The following is a 10951-nucleotide window of genomic DNA, read 5'->3' as shown; positions in this document are numbered from 1 at the left end:
CTTGGGGTCTGGGGTGTGGGAGGGGGTGAGGGCTCTGGCTGAGGATGCGGGCTCTGGGATGGGGTCAGAAATTAGGAGTTCAGAGTGTGGGACAGAGCTCCAGACTGAGGCAGTGGGTTGGGATGCGAGGGGGGGTGAGGGCTCTGGCTGGGGCTGAGGGCTCTGGAGTGAGGCTGGGGATGCGTGGTTTGGGGTGTAGGAGGGTGTTCTGGGCTGGGATTGAGGGGTTCAGAGGGTGAAAGGGGCATCAGGGCTGGGGCAGGAGGTTGGGGTCAAGGAGGGGGTCAGGGTGCAGGCTCCAGGCAGTGCTTACCTCAAGCAACTCCAAGAAGCAGTGGCATGTACCCCCTCCAGCTCCTTTGCGGAGACACAGCCAGGCAGTTCTGCTCGCTGCCCTGTCCACAGGCGCTGCCCATGCAGTTTTCATTGGCTGCAGTTCTTGACCAAGGGGATCTGCAGGGGCGATATTTGGGGAGGGGGCAGCATGCGGAGCCCCCTGGCTGCCCCTACACGTAGGAGCCATAGTGGGGACATGCCCGCTGCTTCCCAGGAACTACGCAGCACAGAGGCTAGCAAGGAGCCTACCAGCCCCACTGTGCGGCAACACCACTTGGATAGTCAACAGCCCAGTCAGCTGTGCTGACAGGAGCCTCCAGGATCCCTTTTTGATCGGGTGTTCCAGTCAAAAACTAGACACCTGGTCACCCTAGCCCCCTGACCAGGCTGAAAGCCAGAGTTGGGCAGTGGTAAGAGCTGCCCAGGGAGCCCGGGCCGCTCTGGTGAGTCCTGGACCCTCCACCTGCCCTGGGCAGGGGCTGGAGTGCCTTGAGAGTAGTCTCAGGCCCTTGTCTCCACCCCCCATGGCACACCACTGCCAGAGAGATCCAGGGGCAGGGGCTCCGGTCCAGCCTCCTGCCCCTTCTCCGGGACAGGCAGACACGCTCTGCGAGGAGAGGAGGTCCTGTCCCAGCTGGTTGGCGGCAGGGAGTTATTTGTGTTATTCTTCAGTAAATGACTGAAGAATAACCCAATGCCCTAGAATTATGGGGAAAGAGTTACCAAATGGTAATATTGCAAAAAATTGTCCAGAATTTTAATTTTAAATCATAAAAAAGCTGTAAAGGCACATCTGTTTCCAACACGTGTCTTAACCACAGGATACTGGTGTTGTGTCAGTGGTAATAAGAATAAAGAAAACCTACACAGCCTATAGAATTTGGGCTGCCTTATGTTTATAGGCAACACAGACCAGTAAGGAAAAGAGAGCTGACGCTTTCATAGAATCATAGAATATCAGGGTTGGAAGGGACCCCAGAAGGTCATCTAGTCCAACCCCCTGCTCAAAGCAGGACCAAGTCCCAGTTAAATCATCCCAGCCAGGGCTTTGTCAAGCCTGACCTTAAAAACCTCTAAGGAAGGAGATTCTACCACCTCCCTAGGTAACGCATTCCAGTGTTTCACCACCCTCTTAGTGAAAAAGTTTTTCCTAATATCCAATCTAAACCTCCCCCATTGCAACTTGAGACCATTACTCCTCGTTCTGTCATCTGCTACCATTGAGAACAGTCTAGAGCCATCCTCTTTGAAACCCCCTTTCAGGTAGTTGAAAGCAGCTATCAAATCCCCCCTCATTCTTCTCTTCTGCAGACTAAACAATCCCAGCTCCCTCAGCCTCTCCTCATAAGTCATGTGCTCTAGACCCCTAATCATTTTCGTTGCCCTTCGTTGTACTCTTTCCAATTTATCCACATCCTTCCTGTAGTGTGGGGCCCAAAACTGGACACAGTACTCCAGATGAGGCCTCACCAGTGTCGAATAGAGGGGAACGATCACGTCCCTCGATCTGCTCGCTATGCCCCTACTTATACATCCCAAAATGCCATTGGCCTTCTTGGCAACAAGGGCACACTGCTGACTCATATCCAGCTTCTCGTCCACTGTCACCCCTAGGTCCTTTTCCGCAGAACTGCTGCCGAGCCATTCGGTCCCTAGTCTGTAGCGGTGCATTGGATTCTTCCATCCTAAGTGCACATGTACATGTGCAGAATGTAGATATAGACAGAATCACATTATAAAAAGGGGGTGCCCAGAATGGGAAAATTTAGATTCCTATGGGATAACTCCAGTGGGACCCATCCCTGTATTAATGATCATAGAATCATAGAATATCAGGGTTGGAAAGGACCTCAGGAGGTCATCTAGTCCAACCCCCTGCTCAAAGCAGGACCAATCCCCAACTAAATCAATCCATGAGAGAGCCATCAGTCTCTAAGACTATCCAGGAGGATGCGAGTATGTCTGTAGTTATAACTGGTACATAAATATATTTAGGAGTATATGCTGTGACGTTCATAACTGTGTTGGCAACTTTAATAAAAGCTGGTGAATCTTGCTCTTGTAATTGTATGTGTTACTTGCCTATGGTTTCATGTGTTCCCAATCTAAAACAAGCAGAGATAACTCTGTTAAACTTAAGACTGTAGCCATCAGAGCTGAACCCTCCAGCATGTAATATAACTACTAAAATTAACTTCAAATAAAATAAAAGGCTGCTGGGGCAACGACCTGAGGACAAATGGACTGTTCAGGTCATTGACCTGGTGGGAGAATGGAGGAACAGTGAGTTCTCAAACTTGAAGGGCTGGGAGTGAGCAAGGGTAGTGCTTGTTTGATATCCCTCTGGGAAGAGACTAAGAAGAAGTAAGACTTTGGGAGTTGCTATCTGGGAGTTGATATTGCTGAAGGACTGTAATGATCCAGAAGAGGTGGTCTGCAGAGGGACCTAGCCGGAGGGCCAGGTACCCTTATTCCTGGAGATGGATGACAATGCTGCAAGGGGAGGGGGGGCTCTTAGCCAGGGGGCGATGGCAGTGCCATGAGAGAGTATATGAGAAGGTGAAGGATCATTGCATGCACCTTTATAAAAGCAGCAACAAATATTGCACCCAGCAAAAATTGGTTATGCAAGTGCAAGGTGTTCTTTAGGGGGGGCTAGTTTCCTTTTGGAGACACTGACTGGGACAGTGTCCCTTCATTACCACCTCTGGCTGGCCTCCATGACCCATGTCATTGAAGAACACCCTGCCAACTAGCCAAGCACTGCACAGCAGCATTACGATAAAGTACAGAACAGTGGACCATAGCTTCTGCAGGCTACTCTTGAGAAAATCTAGTGACAAATATCAATGAGTTATGTCAGCAAACAAGGTGTGGGGGTAGGATAAAAGGACCAGGGTTATGACCAGATTAGTTGGTGCTACAGGCACTAGTTTCCAGTCAACCCCTCAGTGCTGACAGCAGTTTGACTTAGAGAATAGAGGGGCCAGTTTTGAACTTTACAGTGCTGCAATGAAAGTAATCCTAATACTTTAACCAAACTGTGAGGAAATAAGAGACCTGCCTGCTAGGGGGCGTGAAACAGGATCATTGAAGAGGCTGGTGTATTTCCTGTTATAGCCCAATGACCTGAGGATTTCTTTCATCTCCATCAATAAATATTTCACTGGGTCATGCTTCCCTCTAAGCCCTCAGTCCCCCCCTTCCCCCGCCCCTGTTCTTCCTCTCCTTGTTCTGGTTGTGATTAAAGATCCAGTTTGAATTTTCTATAACTCCCAGTGGTCAGAGGGTTTCATATTTAGCCATGATACAAACTTAGATGAGGAAAGGGAAAACTCTTCTAATATCGTGCAGTTCTTCTCTTCATACACATGCAAAAGCACCAATGAAGGCAACGTACAGCAGCTTAGAAATGGGCTCTTACAAGCCTCAGATGGTTAGTAATATTATGGAGATAACCTGAATGAGAGGTGGTCTGTTAAGACCATTGCTTACCAAGCCACCTGTGGTCTCTGGGCAGGGGCCCCAATCAAAACCCTTATTCTATACTACCACCATAAAGCACACAAAGAATCATTAGAGAGACAAGGGGTGAGGTAATATCTTTGTTGGACCAATTTCTGTTAGTGAAAGAGACACGCTTTTGAGCTTACACAGAGCTCTTCTTCAGTTAGTCCAATAAAAGACACTATCTCACCTACCTTGCCTCTCGAATATCCTGGGATCAACATGACAGCAACAATCCTGCAAACAAAGAATGAGGGCTGCCATAGATTGACATAACGAAGGATTAAGTGAACATGGTTGTAAAAAGAAAGGAGAAAGAGACAGACAGGAGGTAGAAGAGAGGAAAGAGACTAAGTAGAGAAATGATGTAGCTATGTCTTGGGTAGGTAATATTTGTGAGCTATAATATTGGTAGAAGGCTTGGTCTTTTCTGTATTTATGCTGTCAACCAGCTTCCAGTAAGCTCTGCATCACATTTTGAGAGCTGTGGAAGCTGCTGCTCACTTTGCTGTATCACCTCTTGTGCTGTGGAGGCGCACAAGCTCTGCAGCAGGGACTTGCTCAGATTGTCACAACACACCACAGGCAGCAGCACTAGTTTTGAGTGCATTTTATTGATGCAACTCCTATCCAGAAAGTCAGGGGGGTTAGATTCAGATTCAGAAAGACCATCATCTAACGGCTGGACCAGCGCTATACTAATATAGGCTCTGTTTCTTATTGAAAGTCTGTAACCCATTCTGCAAACACTACCAACCCATCCGATGAAGTGAGCTGTAGCTCACAAAAGCTTATGCTCAAATAAATTTGTTAGTCTCTAAGGTGCCACAAGTACTCCTTTTCTTCTTACTACCAACCCATGTACCTCGATTTTACACATCTCCTCTCTCTATGGGAATTTCTGTCAATGTATCCCTTGGCAGACAAGAAACAAAGCAGCATTTTTGATAGAGGAAGGTTCACAAGTCTCCTTGCAAACAGCACAAAAGAGCAGCGTGTGTGTTATGTTTAACCAGCTGTCATTACTATTGTTACGGTAGAGACACCTGGTCATATACCCTTTTTAAGGAACTCCTCAGAAACAAGCAATAAAGTCAGGGGAAGAATGCAGTGTTTAGATTCATATCTGCTTTTATATCACAGCCCTAAGGGTTGGGACCAGCTTTCCTCCAGGGGTGGGGAGACATTTTGTAAAACTAGTGTTTAAGGTGGAGGAAGGAAATCATGTGACTAGCAGGAGGTAACGGTTCACGGTACCTTGAGACCAAGGCGACAGTGCCATCTGCTGGAGTAGGAGAGCTCACTTTGCTGGCAGCCAACTCACCCCAGGTGCTTTCTTCCATTAAACAGTTGTCAAGCACTAAGGAAAATGGAATATATTGAAACCATTTCAGGTCAGACAGGCAGCCAGTCAGTCTCTTACCTTCTCCCCTCCACCACTTTGGGTACTAGCTGGACCAACCTCATATTTTCACAGTTTCACTACCCTTATGTTCCTCTGTAATAGATAACTAGGTACTTTACTGCTTTAAGTGTTCAGACAGGTACTGGTTTATGCTCTGGATATTTGTCTCTGCAATAGCAATAGAAAATTCCCTTTGTCTCTCAGCAAAAAAGTGGGGCTTACACATGTGCTGCGAGCCACAGCAACATGGCATCTGAGAATAGGAGTGAGAGGAACATGGGAGGAATAGAGAGCGGAGGCAGAGAGAAAGAATCCTGCTAGCAGATGCCCAGTGTTTCATAGACAGCAGCTAAAAATCATACAAGAATTACTGTGGGATTTCTGCAGTCTTCTGAAACGTATCGGCAGGCCAGGAGATTTGTAAAATGTCTGAATGAATGAAGAAAAATCCTCAGAAGCCTATGATAGTCCATGATACTTGGAGAATTTTGATCAAAAATTGCAGATTGTGCAAAATTGGGTGTAGCGGATATCTCCCAGAAGCTGTGGCATGATATATTCTTATTTATTTGAATTGTGGTAGCAAGTAGGAGCCACAGTCATGGACCAGGACCCTTTTGAACTAGATGTTGTACTAACACATTAACAAAAAGATGGTATGTTCCTCAAAGAGCTCACAGTCTAAGTAAATATATAACTAGGGACAGCATAGCTTGCAAGGCCGTTTAATTGCAGTGTAGACTTCTGGGCTTGGCTGGAGCCCAGGCTCTAGGACCCTGTGAGATGGGAGGGTCCCAGTGCTGGAGCTACAGCCCAATCTGGAACTTCTACCCCACAACTAAACAGCCCTGAAGTCTGAGCCCGTGAGCCCAAGTCAGCTGGCCTGGGCCAGTATAGACATAGCCATAGGCTTCAGAGGTTTTGGTTAAGTTGAACAGGAAAAGCAGGTTAACACGTGGATGAATTAGGTGGAAGGCTCTGTAGTAATAGTCTTGAGAACTACCTGGGGAGCGTTTGCTGGAGGGGTGATGCTGCATCAACTCAGGAAGAAAATAATAAAAACACTAGTGTGTTAATTTCAAAGCTTAACACACTGTTTGTTCACTGCACTGTTTGTCTGTGAGTGGCCTGAATTCTGAGAAAGCTCAGCTCATTTGCCTTTATGTCTAGAAGTGCAGAACATACCTGGATATTGTAAACAAAAAGGTGATCAATTCTTTCCCATAAGTAAAAGAGGACAGAAGATGCAGTAATTGACTTGAGCTGCAAGACAGGTTACTCTGGGCAAGCTGGAACAAGCTACAGAAGCTGTGAAATTGCCCTTCCTGATTAAATTCCTGGCTGGACTGGACACCCATCTTTTAGGGATACTTTAGGTATAACGAAATGAATCCAGCCACTATAGAGGGAGATAGACTACATGACCCACTTCAGGCCCATATGATGCAGTGATCTTCGATACAATTCCAATAGCTTTTAATTTATTTTAATAATATGATTGTCCATATGCAAAAATTAATTCTGGTGGAAATCAAAGTAAGCTTGTGTTAAGCTTGTCTGACTGACTAGTTGGGAAACCTCAAATGCCTGTTTAAGTGGGATGAGTAGCACTCCCCTTTCTTTCCTCCAAGTGAGTAGCTACTTCTAGAATGTTATTCAGTTCTTCTTTCACCGTGACTATATTGTCAGATTCTTGGGGGAAAGTCCCACATTTTTAGGTAAACTGCATTAATTAAGAGGACTTTAAATTAGCTAATTCAATCATTTCATTCATGATCAGTAGTGCAGTAAAGCAAATAGTTGCTTAGGTGGCTGTCCAGGATTTTTACAGTTGCTGCCCCCTGCCAATTGATAATCTATCATAGACTTCCAAGGGTAATACTAATGTGCGTTGTAATTCTGCTTGGAAGGATTAGATTTTTATTGGCAAATGTCACTTTCACCGTTCACACACACATTGATTAAAACATACTTCCATAGATAATAATCAAAATTTACAGATAGGCAAGGTAAGAAAAATGCTATTTGAAAACTTATTAGAGTTTTATCTAAGGATATTTACTTTATATGTTTTGACAATTTGTGTTTTAACAGTTATAAAGCTTTAATTTTTTGAATCTCAAATCTACTGTTATCTACTGTCATTAAATAATTGTCTGTCCCCATTGTTTCCTGTAACTGAAAAATTTGAATGGATAAAAATGGGGAAAAAGTGCTTGAGCAATTGATAATATTCATCCAAATTATGTAAAATAATAAAAATTGAATTGTGCCAAGCTTAATTGCAATGCAATAGAACTTAATGGCATCCGATGAAGTGAGCTGTAGCTCACGAAAGCTTATGCTCAGATAAATTTGTTAGTCTCTAAGGTGCCACAAGTACTCCTTTTCTTTTTGCGAATACAGACTAACACGGCTGCCACTCTGAAACCTGTCATTATTGGCTAGTGTGCCATGTATTTTCTTGCCCTCTGCTAGTCTTTGCTGTAAGCACTAATACTTATGCCCTAATGCAGTGAAAGGACACCCTCAGCCTGGATTTGGCTGTCTGTTACATTGATCAGGATCCTCAAGAGGGTAGGGGTGGGGGGAATGGAAGGAGTTTAAACAGTGTTTTTTATTCTGTTTCTCCCTATTGGTCTGAATTATCCATGACATCCATACTGCATCACAGTCCAGATCATTAGAGGAATGCCTCTGCTTGCACTGACCAGAGGATGTTTGGATGTCAGCCCAGTTCTGCAGCCTGACAGGAATCAGGTGTTATCCCCAGTGTACATAGAATTCTTCTTTGCAGCCAAACTAGTGTAACATGCATTTTGTTAACTGGAACTGGAGCAGCAAAAGAAAGAAAACAAATGACTAATTTTCCAGCTTTGTGGGTGAGAGAACTATAAGTGAAGATTATAATGCTGGACACTGACAGCCTTAAACCAGCTGCCTCAGGAATCTGCCAAGAACTTTGCTGAAAATATATTCTTCATCTTAGCAATGGAGCTAAGATTATCACACATCTGTCCACCTTTATTCAAATGAAGCTCCTTCTGATCTGACAATTCAGGCATTGTCAGTTTCATCCAGAACAATTTACAAACTTGGAACCTAATTCTGTAAACCTTTAATCATTTGATCAATCCCATTGAAGACAATGGGACTATTTGCATGACTATGGACTGCTTTTGTGGGCTGGTAAGAGTTTCAGGAGTCTGTTCCTATAAAGGAAGTTGAATCCCCCATTCAAATGCAAAGTTTGGGTATAATACCATAAAGCAGTTTAGGATACAGTTCTACTTAAAATTTGTCTTTTAATAAGTCACACATATGTTTAAATGGCTCCTAACCCAACTCCAATATTCCATATAAACAGACTGAATACTACATATCTGGGGGGGGAAATGTGCAATTAAGCATATTGATGTTTGTATATACAAAGGTGGGTGTCGGAGGGGATGGGGAAAGCATGGGGGCCCCAGGCTGGGGGCGGGGTGGGGAGGAGTCACATGGAGGGTCATGTGGGGAGGTAATGGGCCCCCCTTGTGACCCTCCCATGAATGCAGTACCAGCAAGAAATGATTTCTACTTGCACCACTGAAGCCAGGGGCTTGGGTACCAATCTTAGCTCTAGTTCTATTGGTCAGGCCATCTAGAGCAGCAGTCCCCAAACTTTTGAGGGTTGTGCCACCCCCATCCCTGTTTGTGCCATCCCCAGAGCTGGGCCATGAGCGGGACTGCGGCTTTGGTGGGGCGGGGGGGGGGGGGGGGGCTGAGGCTGGGCCACAGCTGGAGGCAGGAGCAGAACCTCAGCCAGACTGTGGTGGGGGCTGGCAGCCGGGACTGCAGCCAGGTGCGGCTCTGCTCCTGGCCTTGCTTTCAGCCTCAGCCACGGGCAGGGAAAGGAGCCATGGCTAGCAGCTGAGGCTGGGGGTGGGGGCAGGCGTGGGGCCGGGAGCCATGTCCGTGCCTGGGGGCAGAACCGGAGTAGAGCTTGGGGCGGGGAGGGGCTGGGGGTCGCTCCCTCCCCATCCCCATGGAGGCTGGCCCGGGCCCCGCCTCACACATGGATGTTCCTCCATGCCCCTCTAGACAGGTGCACTCCACAGTTTGGGGACCTCTGATCTAGAGGCTCAGACTAGAGTTCTAGGATCTAGAAAACCCCAAATGGGTGTTACATGAATTTCAGAATCGATACTGTAAATGTGGGATCACTAGTGTTAATACCCAGTGCTGGTATTATAATTTGATACTGTTTCATATAACACATACCTATGGCCTGATCCAGTGCTCATCTCAGTTAGTGGAAAGATTCTAATTGAGTTCAGTGGGTTTTGGATCAGGCCCAAAATAAGGCCATGTGGCAAAGTTACACAAGTATGTCGGTATAAGGACAAAACCCACTCAATATAATTTGAAATAGTGACTATTTCACTATTACTGTAGTTCAACAGGTGTTCCTATGTGTGCTTGGGCTCAAAAGTAGGCTGAAGAACTAGATGCTGTTTAATAGAAGTATAAACTTGGTGATAACACAATCAAATATGGGTGGTTTCATGTGTTCTATATTACAAAGACAGGGGTGCTGCCAGGGAGCGGGGTCGGGGTGCAGGGGCTTCCGACTGCAGGCGGAAGGGGTGGGGCAGGGCCCCCGCTTGCTCTGGCCCAGGGCCCCACGAACCCTTAATCTGCCTCTGTACAAGATATTCTGGGCTCAGTTTCTCTCTCTCAGTACCCAGAGAATTCTTCTCAAATGAGTTTGAAGAAGCTGCCTTATTTAGTGTGTCGTTTCATTTTTCAAGCATCCCTTAGCTGAGCTGGGGGATATTGTATTACCATCAAATATTATTTAAAAAAAAAAACAAAAGAAAACAAGTAGCAGAATTTATTTTGGTTTTATTGATTCCAGTGATTAAAAAAACCTGTTTTTGTTCCTTTCTCAAAGATCGAAGCTATTTTCCCCTCACTGTCTGGCTAGAGGAGTCAAAGCTGGAGGCAGACACTGTACAAGAATGCCCCTGCTCTGTCATCTCTTTCAGACACCCTCTTCCTCCCAGGCAGTTATTGGGATAATATTATGCAAGGTGCAATATTATCTGTGACCTCTGAGAGTTGTGCACTATGCATCTATTAAAGAAACTGGAAGGCAGCTTGTAATGAATCCACCTATAGCAGGCACCACCACATCAGTACAAGACAAATTACATACACTGGTGGAGCTGGACAAGGCCCAAGGTCCTTCTTCAAAAACACAGGCCTCTCTACTCAAGGACATCTCCCCTTGCTAGCTGTAATAGTAAGTCCCTTGTTCTCCCTGTGGGCCAACCATTAGTGGGTGACATAACACTCATGTGCTTTACATGCACAAAGGGCTTGATTCCCCCCACAGTGCAGGTGCAGAATGTTGCACAAGGCAAAAAAGGAAGAGCAGGATAGGAGCACAGGGAAACACACTCCTATATCACTGAGTTACTGCTGAGGTCCCCAAACTACTCCTGCTTCCCAGAGTTGCAAAGTGAAAACCAGGGCATCTGTCACAGAGCATGAATGAGGGGGTGGTTTTGGTCAGTCTCAAGGAGGTGTGCATCAGAGGGTGAAAAATGGGAACCCACTCCTCCTTCACAACCAGGTAGCCCCCGCCCCCCTTTGCTAGTGTCCCATGGGACTAGCTATGTGTGTGGGATAGAGATAGGGATGGTTCAAGGAGTTGAT

The sequence above is a fragment of the Dermochelys coriacea genome, chromosome 1, assembly GCF_009764565.3.
Source record: "Dermochelys coriacea isolate rDerCor1 chromosome 1, rDerCor1.pri.v4, whole genome shotgun sequence".
Classification (NCBI taxonomy): Eukaryota; Metazoa; Chordata; order Testudines; family Dermochelyidae; genus Dermochelys; species Dermochelys coriacea.
Note: the sequence above shows the minus strand (reverse complement) of the source record.